Here is a 13,659-nt window from a genome sequence, read left to right as displayed (position 1 = left end):
GGAAAGAACGCTCCCTCCAAAGAATGAAACTGGTCGACAGACAAAAGCCAACTTGATAGGGTGAGGGTAAGCACGGCTGAACATCGTGGAAACTTCCACCTTCCCTCCTGCCACCCGGAGTCTCCGCTCTCATCCTGCCCCAAGGCAGCAGGCCTGGAGCAGCTCCCACGTGCTCTAGGATTCACCTGTCACCGCCTTCCCTCCTGCCACTGAGGGTCCTTGCTCCTGGCATTCACCGTGTGTGCCCAGGATAAAAGCCACTCCCGTGCGTTCTTGGACCCCTCCGTCACCGCTGACAAAAGCACTGTGGTAACTGCCGCCTTCAGTGAGGTCCCTGCTACTAGCAGCTTGCTCCCATGTTCCTGATTTGCCGCCCAGACTTTGAGCCAATTCTACTTGTGTTTTAATGTTACATTGCCCCTGCTGTGTCTGTCCCTAATCCCTTCTCCCCACTTAAACTTTGAGGATCGGGAGCCCCACAAGGGACAGGGACCACATTTAATTCCCACTTCTGTATTTTCTCCCACCATTCAGAGTGCTCTGCATGCAGTAAGTGCTGAATAGTATTACTACTTCATCTGATGATCAGAGAAAACTACAAGACCCTGTTTAGAATTTTACCAGATGGCCAGCTAAAATCCACAAAAAAATGTGCAGATTAAGGATTTTCTCTGCTTTCGAGTTGCATACTTTTTCTGGCTTTCTTCTCACCATAACTGTCATTTTTTGATGAACTTTACTTAATCTTTACCTTTTTCCTACTCCTCTGCTTTACTCTTTATCTCTATGACAGATCACTCCCACTCCTCAACTTGAGCCCACTGTTGGGTAGGGACCGTCTCTATATGTTGCCAACTTGTACTTCCCAAGCGCTTAGTACAGTGCTCTGCACACAGTAAGCTCTCAATAAATACGATTGAATGAATGAATGAATGAACTTTCTCTTCTACCTAGACTGAACCTAAACTTATCTTTCTCAAGGCTGGCTCAGTGACCTGCAACATTAGCTTAAAGGGGCTCTGGTCTCCAGAACCTTCTCAAATCAAAGTTCTGACCTCCCTGCCTCCAGTCCATACTTTGCTAGGTAAAAAAGAAATCTGAGCACATTTCCCACTCAGAAACCTCCAATAGTTGCCCCTCCACCTCCAAGTCAAACAGAAACTACTGGTTTTTAAGGCCTTCAATCAGCTCTTCCCCCTCCTCATGTATCTCCCACTAGAAGCCAATGCGCCCACTTTGCCTCTAATGCCAACCTACTCAACGTACCTAGACCTCATCTCTCTGTCATCCCCTTGCTCACATTCTCCCACTGGCCTGGAACTCCATCCCCCTTCATATGTGACAGACCGCCACTCTCTCTCCATCTTGAAAGCCTGAGAAAATCTTATTTCCTCCAAGAAGCCTTCCCTGACTAAATTCTCATTTCCCCACGCTGCTGCTCTCCCCGCCTTCTTGCATTGTCCATGCGTTTGGGTATGTATCCCTTAAGCACTGGGATACTTAACCAACTGCCCCACCACACTTCTTATGCTCTGCTACTTGGTTTTACTCTGCTACTTCCCATACTTGTATTAATATCTATCTAGACTGCAACATTATTATTGTTAATGGTGGCATTTATTAAATGCTCACTAGGTACCAAGCACTATATTAAGTGTTGAGGTAGATACAAGCTAATCAAGTCAGATAGTTCCTGTTCCACACTGGACTCACAGTCTAAATAAGAAGAAGAACAGGTACTGAAACCCCATTTTACAGATGAGGAAACTGAGGCCCACTGGAAATTAAGGGACTTGCCCAAGGTCACACATAAGGCACATAGCAAAAACAGGACTACAATTCAGGTCTTCTGTCAGACAAATGCTCTTTGCATTAGGCCAAACCGCTTCTCCTTGAGGGTGGGTTTGTGAATATCATATCTACAATAGCATACTCTCCAAAGAGCTTAGTACAGTGCTCTGCACTCAGTAAGTGCTCCAAAACTACCACTGATTGATTTAACTTTCTATTGTACTCTCCCAAGCACTGTGTGCAAGTGCTTAGCACATAGTTGCTGATATATCATTGAGGATATGGTAGAGGGAGATTTCTCCCCCAGCAATCAGACGTTCAGCCCATCGCTACCAGGTTGTAAACTAAGAGCAATGTTTATGTTCATGATTGATGATAAACCTGCCAGTACCCTCAGATAATTCTGATGCCCCTTATCTTTTCTGTTTTCTAAGCAAAAATTTGATTGCTACACCAAGATAAGAATTTTAACTAGGGAGAAAAGAAGACATTTAGACCTAAGAGCCACTTACTGGCATAGATTAAACCAGAATTAAAAAAAAAAACCAAACCCAGCTCTGCAGAATAGGTCTCTTGAGGACTCGAGAGAGAAAAATCAGTAGTGCTCTCTGATTTGACTTGTGCCCCCAATCATTATAATCTTTTATTCTTCAAAGTAGATTTGCAGTGCAATGAATTATCCATGGACAAAAATGGAGCATTTTGTGGGGAAGTAGCTTGGGTCTCCTGGTAAATCCAGAAATAAAGCCTGCCAACTATATGCCGAACCCTTCAGCTGACCCAAAATATTTTACTCAGAGAAGTTTAAAAAATATCCTGTGCTCATTCCCCATTCCAGTTTCACCTTCTGGATAATAAGCTTTGAGGGCAGCGACCACATCATTTATTTCTGTTGCATATGTTACCGAGTACACTGTAGGGGGTTCTGTGCCCTGTAGGTGCTCAATGAGAGCTGCCAATTATGAGTTCAGGCATCTGTTGATATGCAAGTTTTCCATAAAAGTGAAATTCCATATATAAATCAAGCTATTTTCCCCGCTGTCTTCCATTTTATAAGGAAGATTTGTTTTTATTCATCTTTACAGGTTTCCCCAGGAACAGCCCTGGGCGGAGGACCTAGAATATTTAGGCCCCAGAATTTCGAAACTTGACCTTATCCTGCGTTATATTACCTCACATTTGCTAAAGCCTCCAATACGGTTCAGAGGTTAGCCACTTGAGAACCTGGGCTTGCAAAACTAATAATCCTGCTTCCCCTCCCTTCGACTAATACTCTCTCCCAAGGACACTTCAAAGGCTTTCCTGTGAATCCCAAACCAGAGCAGTGGTGTGGATAATCCTTCTCCAGTGACACCAGATCAATACTGCAAGTCTGAAAAGAACTAGTACCGTGGAACAGACAGGATCATCAGATTAGACTGCCCCCATCCCACTTGGGGCTTAGAACCTAAAAGGATTGCATTTTGATGGTGGAGCCTCCCATCCAGAACAGCAGGTGAGCCTTGGTCCTGCAACTGCAGAAAATGTATTAATGTGCCAGTAGCTGACAGAGCACCGCTAACGCTGTATTCCCTGCCAAGTGTTGTTGTGGGGGCCCCAACTGCAGCCGGCCAGGGATGTGGCAGTCAAGTACACACACAGGTTGTTTCAGGTTCCCGATCCACATAGGGACCACAACACAGCGGAGCCACGGTGCGGCTGAAGGCCTTGGTGGTCACTCAAGTCTTGGCAGCCCACATCGGTCAGTTCCCAGTTCACATTTTCCCAGTGGGCCTGTCCACCTGCAGAATGCTCTGTGTGGTTCTTCACTCAAAATCCCTGACCGCTGATGGCAGAGCTCTGACACACAGAACCAGGACCCGAACTCATACCTCCAGAGTCTCAGAAAGGTGCTCTTGCCACTGGAACAAGAGAGGCAGCTTGGCATAGTGGCCTGGGAGTCAGTAGGTCGTGGGTTCTAATTCCAGCTCCGTCACTGGCCTGCGTGACGTTGGGTGAGTCACTTCACTTCTCTGGGCTTCAGTTACTCATCTATAAAATGGGGATTGAGACTGTGAGCCCCATGTGGGAAGAGGACTGTGTCCAACCTGATTTGCTTGCATCCACCCCAGATCTTGGCACAGAGAAAGTGTTTAAATATCATAATTTTATGATTATTAGATGAGAAAACTATAGCAATTAAGTGAATTGCCACAAATCCCAGCAGGCCAGAGTCAGAGCTGTGCCTGGAACCCACCAGGTCTAACTCCCAGCCCTTTCCCACTGGGCCAATGCTGCCCCTAACTCAGAGGTGACATCAGAGCAAAATCCCAAACAAGACATATCCACTTGGCCCACATCCTTCATTCCCTTTCCCTTTTGAGAGGGAAAGGCCAGTCTGATATGGAATCCTTTCTGTTTGCTTGCGATAGGAATGCAGAAAGATTTTCCATCATGACTCTATAAATTCTCAGAATTTACCAGCCCGCAAAAGTTTCCCCAGAATGTCCACATAAGAGCAATGGTCCAAAAATAACAGTTTCCGAAGCGGTTAGCTAGTTAGTCCCGCCATGCTTCTATTTCTTCTCTAGCTATTCATTCATAATTGCATTCTTTCCCCCCCACCATCACAACCTCCCATCCTCCACACACCTGGGAGAACTTTAAATTAATCCCTGGAAAATCACCACTTCCTTCCCTCCCAATTGTATGTTCTAATCCCAGAGATACTTTACACCTCTGATTTTCTATCTGTAAAAAGGTGCCCTAAATTACTACCCTTACTCCTTCCTGTCCAGCTACAACAAATGGGGAAGTGTTGTGTTGGGGGCGGGGGGAGGATGCAAGTCAATCATTCAATGAACGGTAGACAATTTGAGAGGAAAATATCAGAGAGGAAAAACTGGGGTATTTAATTTCCTAATTTGGAAGTAATTAAGATAAATCCTGTAAAACTTGATTAGATAAGTTATGAGCGCTTATGGGAAGTTTAAATTCTAAGTCCTCTACACCATACTAAGAACTACCCTGAAATTCTAGGGATTTTTGCCTTTTCTCTGCAATTCTGAATTTAAGATGGTTAATACAATTTCAGAACTACAGAAGTGCATTTCAAAGTGCACTTCTGGGTCCAGGAAAAAGAAGACTATCTGAACACTAGACCACTATCTCATCGCTCTCCACCACACACATATTTTATAAACTCTTCACTGAACAGTGTAGGGGACTTACCCAAGAAAAAACAATCAGTGGTATTTACTGAGGGCTTACTGTGTGCAGAGCATTGTACCAAGTGCTTGGGAGAGTATTAATACAACAGACCCGGTAGACAGGCCCCCCCAGCCCATCAGGAGCTTACGATCAGAATCCTAAACTACAAGAAACTTTCTAGAAATCCATACTTAAATGATTGCAAATGGTGAGAAAGAACAGAGCAAAATGTGCACCGTAAACCAAAAATTTGAGTTTACTGGCCCTGGAACAGTGAAGATTTCAAAGATTTCATAAAGGACCAATAACCATCATACGAGGGATCGAATCCACAGAAATATCAAGCAGGTTTTAACCAGAATGCTGCCTTCCTTATCACTGAACTGTTTCCAAGAACTGCTAACTAGAAGTAACTGAAAGAGTCAGTATATTGCACTTCCTCCCTCTACAGTCAGGGTGGTGAAAGCATGCTAACAGACAGCAGCTCAGACCCTCAAGAAAAAAAGAGTTTAGAGTAGCATTCTGTTTTTCTCTAGCCAAGTTCTAATTCTGTTTAAAGAATATAGCAAACATAAGTTAGGCTACAAATAAAAGTTTTTAAGCTTGCCTTCATATCTGTGCTTTTACAACCAAACAACAGTGGGGCCAAAGAGAAAAAGATAAAGGAGAGCAAGATACCTTTTTTTTTGTCCTAGGAACGCAACTAAATTGTCATCTGCTAGAATATACTACATTCTGTGTTGCAACATAAAAACTTTTCAAAAACATCTTATAAGGAGTGGCCAAAGGAGTAGTTTCTCCCCTAGCTAATCAAACCTAAAAGAATTACAAATAAATCGAATGAGAGTTTCTGATCAGCATTATATGCAACTAAATTTAGTCTTTCATTTGTTTTCAGAAATTCATTATAGGAGTTAAAATGTTGAGAAATGCCATTTTTAAAAATAAATCATATCAGTAACAGCCTATTTATGTTACGCTTTGCACGTACTTTTTGATCGTTTTAAGGGATTGAAACTACAAAGTTTCCCATTTGTAAAGCAGGAGACCACTCCTATGGGCCTTTACTCACGGTGCATAGCATATACAGTGCCTGTCAACTACTTAGTACCACGTATTTGTACTTCAAAACTTTTCATGAATCCCAAATCCAACATTCCCATAGATTTCTGCCTCTTTCAGAATATACAAGCAAACAACCAAAAAAAGGCTATATTTCAAGCAATATATTGCCTCTGAATTAACATAACCCTTCTCCCCCTGCCCCTTCTAGACTGTGAGCCCGTTGTTGGGTAGGGATTGTCTCTGTTGCCGAATTGTACTTTCCAAGCGCTTAGTACAGTGCCCTGCAACAGTAAGCACTCAATAAATACGGCTGAATGAATGAATAAGTCTGAGCAGGAACACACACATTTTGGAGACAGAGCAGAACCAAGTTATGGGACTTGTGTAGTTTCTGCCTCCAAAGTTAGACGGAAAGCTCTTTAAAGGCAAAGGTTCTCCTTGAAGGCAACAGTTATGTCTAACTTTTGCCTTCTCCTAGTCGACACTCACTTAGTCGAGTGTTCAGGATACGGTGGGCACTCAAATGCTACTGATGGGTTGAAAGTGCGCTTTGGGGAGCCGACAGAACAATTTGGTTTACAGCAATCAGGAAACAGGTTCCCCTTTTAAAAACGGGCTCCAAGGAAGGTCAGGAAGTCAGGAAGCAGAATTGAAGACAGCACCAGGGATTGCAAAAAGGAGCAGTACAGCAGAGATGGGCTTAGTTTAGCAGGACCCGCTTAGCCTCACTTGCAAGCATGGATGAAGGTGTGTCATCTTTAAATAATATAGAGACGAGATACATAAGTCTATATAATACACCCACAAGCCTAAATCTAATCCCATCCCATCATCCGTCAAAATTATGGCCAACACGGCCAGTTAATTTTGGTTGGGGGCGGGGGTTCAACCAGGGTTCGGGAAACTCGGAATTTCATGAACCCTAAAATTTTACCTGAAAAGCAAAATTTAGAGCTCAAAACAAGACAAAAAGTTTCAAATACAAAACATTTCCATGCTTAGTGGATAGAGTAGGGGCCGGGACGTCAGAAGGACCTGCATTCTAATCCCAGCTCTACTGCTTGTCTGCTGTGGGTTTTGGGGCAAGTCACTTCACTTCTCTGTGCCTTAATCTCCTCATCTGTAAAGTAGGGGTTAAGACTGAGCCCCACAAGGGAAAGGGACGGCATCCAACCCGATCTGCTTGTATCTACCCCAGCGATTAGAACAGTGCCTGGCACATAGTGAGCACTTAAATACCATAATAATAACTATTATTATCAGGTTTAAGGCGTGTCTACATTGGACTAGTTGGCTTTACCATACAGTATCAAATGGAAGCCCTTTCCCTTGAACAAAAAGTTTATTTTCCAATTTCTACAGGCCACTGGATTTCTAATCCACAAACAAACACCGGCAGAGTTTTGGCCACATCACTATGGTATCCGTGATTGTTTCCGAATTCCTATACTAGCTTCAAAAAAAAAAAAAAAGCAGTATCCAGTTTAAATAAAACCACGCTTTGCTAAAATGATATCTTGTGATCAAAAAGCTTAAAGATAAAACAGAAGCAAAAGTTGAGTTGTGGCTCTGTGGGTCATTAGATTTGGAACAGGTTTAAAAAGTTCCATTCTCCCTTAATCCCCATTCTCTTTTGGCTGTAGAAAGGAAGCAGTATACAAAGTTTACTGTTTTTTAAAAGGATAGCGTAGTTAAAAGCTCTTCACTTCAGGATATACACAGTATGCATTCAAGTATCCTCCTACGATTAGGATTATCAGAGTTAAATTGGATAGGTGGGAGGAAAACTAAATATGCAATCTGTCTACGACATGGCAAATCTTATTAGGCTCAAACAACTAAGTCCCTGACTCTTCCCCCATTCTTATCGTTGGATGGGGAAGTGTGGGGCGGGGAGAGTGCAGAGGTATTTGGAGAAGATTTGTGGCTTTAAACAGGACTCAAACGTTTGTATTTCAGGACCTTTAAAAAAAATATACGGTAGCTCATTTGGTTGATAAAGCTTTAGGATGGGTCCCTTTAAATTTCCAAACACTGGCTCAGGAGTTTGACACTGTTACATAAAGATACAGATAAACCGGTAGAAACTCAAAAGTAAACACAAAGCAATTCCATCTAAAAAAAAAAAACCCCAAATCACTCTCTTTTTAAAGATTTTGCTGCAACCCACATAAGAGGCTCGAATCTTTGCCAATGGGGAAGGGTCAGTAGCGACCAGGTTTTCCTCTTTTTGGCCCATAAATACTGCAAATCTACAACCGGCGATGTGAACGCAAAACTCGAGAGGAGGGCAGGCTTCGCCCTACCCTTGAAAGTTTGTTTGTTTTAAGGTGATGCCCACAAAAACGAAACTTTTTTCCGAATGACTAGAAAACAATGCCTCCCACCGAGGTGGGGCGGGGGGGGAAACGGACGACTCGCAATAAAGTCCCCCCAACGCCTCCCAGGTACCAGCCTTGTTACACAGAATTTGCCCTAGTATTCCTTCGATCGTGTTTACTGAGCACTTACTGCGTGCAAAACACTGTAGTAAGCGCTTTATCTGGAAGTAAACACAACACGCGCTGCGGTGCCCAAGATGCCTTAAAAGCAAGCTTGGCATCCCGGAACCCTAATATTGGATGTCAGAGAGGTGGGGGGAAAAATACTTGGAAAAGAAATGCTAGAAATAGAAGCATTGTGGCTTAGGGGAAAGAGCCCGGGCTTGGGAGTCAGAGGTGGTGGGTTCTAATCCTGCTCCACCACTTGGCTGCTGTGTGCCTTTGGGTAAATCACTTCACTGGGCCTCAGTGACCTCATCTAGAAAATGGGGATGAAAACTGCGAGCCCCACGTGGGACAACCTGTTTACCTAGTATCTACCTAGAGAAGCAGCATGGCTCAGTGGAAAGAGCCCGGGCTTTGGAGTCGGAGGTCATGGGTTCAAATCCCGGCTCCGCCAACTGTCAGCTGTGTGACTTTGGGCTTCTCTGGGCCTCAGTTCCCTCATCTGTAAATTGGGGATGAAGACTGTGAGCCCCACGTGGGACAACCTGATCACCTTGTAACCTCCCCAGCGCTTAGAACTGTGCTTTGCACATAGTAAGCGCTTAATAAATGCCATCATCATCATTATTATTATTATTACCCCTGCGCTTGGAACAGGGATTGGCACACAGAAAGGGCTTAAATACCAGCATCATTAAATGGGATTCCACCAGGAATCGACTGGGAATTCCAAGACAGGGAGGGGGGCACCTGGCACCGGATTCCCCACCCCCCAACCCAGGTGACTTTTAACCCCCAACTCTGGTGAAAAGTGACTTCAAATCACGACGCCTCCGTACCCTCGTCTGCAAAATGGGGTCCGGCCCTCGGTGAGCAGCGCTTGGTAGGGACCGTCTCTATATGTTGCCAACTTGTACTTCCCAAGCGCTTAGTACAGTGCTCTGCACACAGTAGGCGCTCAATAAATACGACTGACTGAACGAATGATAAATAACGACTCGGTGTTCTGACCCCGGCTCGGCCACTGGGCTGCCGTGTGACCTTGGGCGAGTCACTTCGCTTCTCTGGGCCTCCTTCCCCTCGTCTGGAAAATCAATCAATCAATCGTATTTATTGAGCGCTTACTGTGTGCAGAGCACTGTACTAAGCGCTTGGGAAATACAAGTTGGCAACATATAGAGACATATACAGAAAATGGGGGTGGAGGCTGGGAGCCCCGCGTGGGACAGGGGCTGCGTCCGACTCGATTTGCTTGGATCCACCCCAGCGCTTAGTACAGCGCCTGGCACATAGTTAATCACTTACTAAATATTATTATTATGAATGAATGAAGGAAGGAACGAACAATTTGCTCGGATTGGGACCCGTCGCGGCCCCACCCCCCCTTATGAGGGTAATAATAATAATAGTCATTCATCCAATTGTATTTATTGAGCGCTTACTGTGAGCACAGCACCGTACTAAGCGCTTGGGAAGTCCAAGTCGGCAACATCTAGAGGCGGTCCCTACCCAACAGCGGGCTCACGGTCTAGAAGGGGGAGACACAGACGACAAAACAAAACACCATTCATTCATTCATTCAATCGTATTTAATTGAGCGCTTACTGCGTGCAGGGCACTGTACTAAGCGCTTGGGAAGTCCAAGTCGGCAACATCTAGAGACGGTCCCTACCCAACAGCGGGCTCACGGTCTAGCTTAGTGGAAAGAGCCCGGGCTTTGGAGTCCGAGGTCATGGGTTCGAATCCTGCCTCCGCCACGTCTGCTGTGTGACCTTGGGCGAGTCACTTAATTTCTCGGAGCCTCAGTTCCCCCATCTGTAAAATGGGGATGATGACTGTGAGCCCCACGCGAGCCAACCTGATAAGCTTGTATCCCCCCCAGCGCTTAGAACAGTGCTTTGCACTTAGTAAGTGCTTAACAAATGCCATCATCATCATTATTATTATTATTAGAAAATAAGTAGCTTGGCTTAGTGGAAAGAGCCCGGGCTTGGGAGTCTGGGTTCTTGGGTTCTAATCCCGGCTCCAACACTTGTCTGCTGTGTGACTTTGGGCAAAGTCACTTGACTTCTCTGGGCCTCAGTTCCCTAATCTGTAAAATGGGGATTAAGGCTGTGAGACCCACGTGGGACAACCTGATAACCTTGTTATCTCAGCGCTTAGAACAATGCTCAGCACATAGTAAGTGCTTAACAAATTCCTTTATTATTATTAGGCGCTCACTACGGGCCAAGCACTGCTCTGGGCGCTGGACCCCCCCCCCCCCCCCCCACCTCCCGACCGGGACGGCCTGGGAACGGGCGGGCGTGTGTGTACACACACACACACACACACACACACACACACACACACACATATTCATTCATTCAATCGCATTTATTGAGCGCTTACTGTGTGCAGAGCACTGTACTAAGCACTTGGGAAGTTGGCAACATATAGAGACAGTCCCTACCCAACAGTGGGCTCACAGTCTAGAAGGGGGAGAAACACACACACACACACATTCATTCAATCGTATTTATTGAGCCCTTACTGTGTGCAGAGCACTGTACTATGTATGTATTTATTACTCTATTTTATTTGTACATATTTATTCTATTTTGTTAATATGTTTTGTTCTCTGTCTCCTCCTGCTAGACTGTGAGCCCACTGTTGGGTAGGGACCGTCCCTATATGTTTCCAACTTGTACTTCCCAAGCGCTTAGTAAAGTGCTCTGCACACAGTAAGCGCTCAATAAATACGATTGAATGAATGAATGAATGTACTAAGCGCTTGGGAAGTTGGCAACATCTAGAGGGGTCCCTACCCAACAGCGGGCTCACAGTCTAGAAGCACTCAGTCCATTCATTCAGTCAATTGTATTTATTTAGCGCTTACTGTGTGCAGAGCACTGTACTAAGCGCTTGGGAAGTACAAGTTGGCAACAACCCAACAGTGGGCTCACAGTGCTCTGCACACAGTAAGTGCTCAATAAATACGAATGAATGAATGTACTGAGCACTTGGGAAGTTGGCAACATCTAGAGGCGGTCCCTACCCAACTGCGGGCTCACAGTCCAGAAGCGCTTAGTCCAGTGCTCTGCACACACTAAGCGCTCAATAAATACGATTGAATGAACGAATGTACTAAGCGCTGGGGAAGCTGGCAACATCTAGAGACGGTCCCTACCCAACAGCGGGCTCACAGTCCAGAAGCGCTTAGTCCAGTGCTCTGCACACACTAAGCGCTCAATAAATACGATTGAAGGAACGAATGTACTAAGGGCTTGGGGAGCTGGCAACATCTAGAGACGGTCCCTACCCAACAGCGGGCTCAGTCTAGAAGCGCTTAGTCCAGTGCTCTGCACACACTAAGCGCTCAATAAATCAATCAATCGTATTTATTGAGCGCTTACTGTGTGCAGAGCACTGGACTAAGCGCTTGGGAATTACAAGTTGGCAACATATAGAGGCGGTCCCTACCCAACAGTGGGCTCACAGTGCACTGCACACAGTAAGTGCTCAATAAATACGAATGAATGAATGAATGTACTAAGCGCTTCACAGTCTAGAAGCACTTAGTCCACTGTTTTGCACACATGAAGCGCTCAATAAATACGACTGAATGAATGAATGTATGAATGTACTAAGCGCTTGGGACGTTGGCAACATCTAGAGGCGGTCCCTTCCCAACAGCGGGCTCACAGTCCAGAAGCGCTTAGTCCAGTGTTCTGCACACAGGAAGCGCTCAATAAATACGACTGAATGAATGAATGTATGAATGTACTAAGCGCTTGGGACGTTGGCAACATCTAGAGGCGGTCCCTACCCAACAGCGGGCTCACAGTCCAGAAGCGCTTAGTCCAGTGTTCTGCACAGAGGAAGCGCTCAATAAATACGATTAAATGAATGAATGTACTAAGCGCTTGGGACGTTGGCAACATCTACAGGCGGTCCCTACCCAACTGCGGGCTCACAGTCCAGAAGCGCTTAGTCCAGTGTTCTGCACAGAGGAAGCGCTCAATAAATACGATTAAATGAATGAATGTACTAAGCGCTTGGGACGTTGGCAACATCTACAGGCGGTCCCTACCCAACTGCGGGCTCACAGTCCAGAAGCGCTTAGTCCAGTGCTCTGCACAGAGGAAGCGCTCAATAAATACGATTAAATGAATGAATGTACTAAGCGCTTGGGACGTTGGCAACATCTACAGGCGGTCCCTACCCAACAGCGGGCTCATAGTCCAGAAGCGCTTAGTCCAGTGTTCTGCACAGAGGAAGCACTCAATAAATACGATTAAATGAATGAATGTACTAAGCGCTTGGGACGTTGGCAACATCTAGAGGCGGTCCCTACCCAACAGCGGGCTCACAGTCCAGAAGCAATTAGTCCAGTGCTCTGCACACACTAAGCGCTCAATAAATACGATTGAAGGAACGAATGTACTAAGCGCTTGGGAAGCTGGCAACATCTAGAGGCGGTCCCTTCCCAACAGCGGGCTCACAGTCCAGAAGCGCTTAGTCCAGTGTTCTGCACACACTAAGCGCTCAATAAATACGACTGAATAGAAGGGGGGAGACGAACACAAACACACACACACGATGGGAAAGGAGCAAAAAAAAGGGGGGGAAAAGGGGGATTACCTGGACGACGCTCCGGCTCCAAGCAGGACTGGACCCCCCCAGGTTGGATCCCGGGGAGTGTGTGTGTGTGTGTGTGTGTTTTTTTTGGGGGGGGATCCCTCGGACCTTTTGTTCCTTCTTCGTAAGAGGATGGAGAGGGCGGGGAATGGGGGGTGGGGAAAACGGCTGATTTAAGGCGGAACTGAAAATACGCTCATCCCCCGGAGAGACGGAAACGCAAAACTCCCCCCCAACCTCCACCCCGGGAGAAGGACGGGAAAAGGAGGAAGAGGAGGAAGGGAGAGAGTGCGTGTCCCGCCGCCCGCCCTGCCCCCGCGCGCGCGTGCTCGTGCGCGCGCGCCCGCCCGGACGGACCCACCGAACCAACGGCCCGCCAACGCCCTGGCGCGCGCGCGCGCACACGCACGCGCGCCCCCGACCGCCTCCGCGCAGCGACCCACCTCCCCCGCGCTCGCCGCTCTCCGCCGCCGCCGCCGCCGCGGTCAGCCCGCCTCCGCCCCACCCG

The 13,659-nt window shown here is 46.3% G+C and overlaps 1 protein-coding gene across 3 annotated transcripts in view; it reads right to left on the bottom strand.

The window, feature by feature from the left end:
• SMAD2 (SMAD family member 2) overlaps positions 1-13,429 on the bottom strand; it is a 79,847-nt gene extending 66,418 nt beyond the window's left edge. For 2 of the 3 annotated variants that reach the window (XM_038743567.1, XM_038743566.1), the window contains exon 1: positions 13,155-13,428. The gene's annotated coding sequence lies outside the window, so the exon portion shown is untranslated. Of the gene's footprint in view, positions 1-13,154 lie in introns of all 3 variants that reach the window. The other variant, XM_038743570.1, reaches the window with a different exon arrangement.
• Between the last annotated feature and the right edge of the window lie 230 nt (positions 13,430-13,659).

Source organism: Tachyglossus aculeatus, chromosome 3 (assembly GCF_015852505.1).
Source record: "Tachyglossus aculeatus isolate mTacAcu1 chromosome 3, mTacAcu1.pri, whole genome shotgun sequence".
Classification (NCBI taxonomy): Eukaryota; Metazoa; Chordata; class Mammalia; order Monotremata; family Tachyglossidae; genus Tachyglossus; species Tachyglossus aculeatus.
This window is presented reverse-complemented; position numbering and strand designations above follow the sequence as displayed.